Genomic DNA, 3,136 nt, shown 5'->3' with positions numbered 1-3,136 from the left:
ATGCTCCATATTCATTCCTTATGAATATCCACCAATCCTAGTTCATAATAGTCTTGCTTCATATTTGTTCCCACAAATGTGATCGACTACGGACTTTTAGAATAAGATAACTTATTCATGGATTAAACATGCAAAATTAGAATTTAACTCAAGATTCCATAATCATATAAAAGAGTTAAATTACAAAAGTCTTTTAAACTTTAATACAAAATAGATCAAATCCAATTACTAGAATATCGAAGTCCTAAGCCACTCGCATGACGCTCATGTTTCGGTCTTTCTAGGAGCTTCGTGAATGGATCCGCAAGATTTTGATCAGTTCCAACTTTGCGAATACATATCTTTCCTTTTTCAACTTCATCCCTTATGTAGTTGAATCTCCGCTCTATGTGCCTTGTCTTTTGGTGCGAACGAGGTTCCTTGATTTGTGCAATCGCACCCTCGTTGTCACAAAAGATTTCTAGGGGGTCTTGAATGGAAGAGACCACCCCTAGATCAGAAATGAACTTCTTCAACCATGCAGCTTCTTGAGCTGCCAATGAAGCGGCGATGTATTCTGATTCTGTAGTGGACAATGCTACCACTTCCTGTTTTGAGCTCTTCCAAGAGACAGCTCCTCCATTAAGAGTGAACACATACCCAGATTGTGATCGAGAATCATCTCGATCAGTTTGGAAGCTCGCATCTGTGTAACCTTTTATAGCGAGTTCCTCCTCACCAGATCCATATATCAGAAACATATCCTTAGTTCTCCTAAGGTATTTCAATATGCTCTTAACAGCCATCCAATGACTGTCTCCTGGATTCTGTTGGTATCTGCTTGTCATGCTCAAAGCGCATGACACATCCGGTCTAGTACATATCATCGCATACATGATGGATCCTATAGCAGAAGCATATGGGATTTGTTTCATCATGTCTTGCTCACCCTTTGAGCTTGGACATTGAGCTGAACTCAATATGGTCCCTCTTTGAATAGGTACAAAACCTTTCTTGGAGTTTTCCATCTTGAACCTTTTCAAGATTTTATCAATGTATGTACTTTGGTTCAAACCTATCAAGCGCCTTGACCTATCCCTATAGATCTTTATTCCCAAAATATAGGCAGCTTCACCTAGATCCTTGATGGAAAATCTACTTCCAAGCCAAGCCTTAACGCTTTCCATGGTTGGAATGTCATTTCCAAATAGTAGAATGTCATCGACATACAATACTAAGAAGGTAATTATACTCCCACTAGCTTTCTTATACACACAAGCCTCATCAGCGTTCTTGATGAATCCAAAACTTTTGATTTCTTCATCAAAACGATGATTCCAAGTTCTAGATGCTTGTTTCAATCCATAGATTGATTTCTTTAACTTGCATACTTTATTAGGATGTTTTGGATCGACAAAACCTTCAGGCTGAACCATATAGACATCTTCCTCAAGATATCCATTTAGGAAAGCGGTCTTGACATCCATTTGCCAGATTTCATAATCATAATGTGCAGCTATGGCAAATAATATCCTAATAGACTTTAGCATTGCCACAGGCGAAAAAGTTTCATCATAATCAACCCCTTGAGTTTGAGTGAAACCTTTAGCTACAAGTCTTGCTTTATAAGTATCCAAGTTTCCATGCATATCAGTTTTCCTTTTGAAAACCCACTTACTTCCAACAGCTTTGGAGTTGAGTGGTGGTTCAACCAATTCCCAAACTTGGTTGTCATACATGGATTGCATCTCAACGTTCATGGCTTCAAGCCATTTGTCACAATCATTCTTGGACATTGCATCACGGTATGTGGTCGGTTCATCCGAATCTACCACGTAGCAACCTTCTACAAAAAATCCATATTTTTCAGGTGGATTGCTAATTCTACCAGATCTGCGAACGTTTTGTGTGTTTTGATCAACCACTTGATCACTTTCAACAACCTCTTGTTGAGTGCTAGTATCAACCAATTGTGTATCATCTTGTGATTCTTGATCCTCATCAAATTTCACTGTTCTACTATTAGTTCCTTCCTCAAGGAACTTAGTTTCCAAGAACTTACCCTTTCGAGCAATAATAACATTTTGCTCACTAGGATCGTAAAAGTAATATCCTAAATCATCTTTAGGATAACCTATAAAGATACACTTAGTGGATCGGACTTCTAATTTGTTTGGGGTGTATTGCTTTACATAAGCTTCACAACCCCAAACTTTTAAGAATGATAGCGATGGAGCCTTTCCATGCCATACTTCAAAAGGTGTCTTCTCCACTTTCTTGGTTGGAGCCATATTCAATATGCGAACAGCGGAAAGTAAAGCATAGCCCCAAAATGATAGAGGTAAAGTGCTTCTAGCCATCATCGATCGAACCATATCTAATAGGGTACGATTTCTCCTTTCAGACACACCATTATGTTGTGGTGTTCCAGGTGGAGTAAGTTGTGAAATAATTCCACAACTCTTAAGATGATCTTGAAAAATACCACTTAGGTATTCACCTCCTCTATCACTACGAAGTACTTTGATTGTGGTCTTGAGTTGTCTTTCTACTTCAGCTTTGAAGTCTTTGAACATTTCAAAAGCTTCATCTTTGTGTTTCATTAAGTACACATAACCATATCGACTATAATCGTCAATAAAGGTAATGAAGTATCTTTCACCATTCCTAGTCATTGGTCTAAAAGGACCACATACATCCGAATGTATGATACCCAATAATTCTTTTGACCTTTCAAAAGTTTTATTAAAGGGTTGCTTTGTCATTTTGCCTTGTAAACAAGATTCACATACATCAAATGAATCAAACTCATTGGTTTCTAGAATACCACTCTTGCGAAGAGTTTGCATGCGATTCTTGTTTATATGTCCAAGGCGACAATGCCAAAGATAGGAATCACCCAAGTCCTTCTTGAGTTTTTTGGTGTTGACATTGTACATTGAACTACTATGTGACATACCACTTTGATCTATTTCATATATACCATTCATGGGTATAGCTTTAAAATAAAACATGCCATTCATCAAAACATGAATATCACAATTTATAAATTTAAGATCAAAGCCACATTGTTTTAAAAGAGACACGGAAATAATGTTTCTCCTTAACTTAGGAGCATACAAAACATTCTTCAAAATCACTTCCAAACCACTTGGAA

Source organism: Bidens hawaiensis, unplaced genomic scaffold (genome assembly GCF_021521415.1).
Source record: "Bidens hawaiensis isolate Kalapana, Puna unplaced genomic scaffold, B.hawaiensis_p1.1 tig00006667_1, whole genome shotgun sequence".
Lineage (NCBI taxonomy): Eukaryota > Viridiplantae > Streptophyta > Magnoliopsida > Asterales > Asteraceae > Bidens > Bidens hawaiensis.
This window is presented reverse-complemented; position numbering follows the sequence as displayed.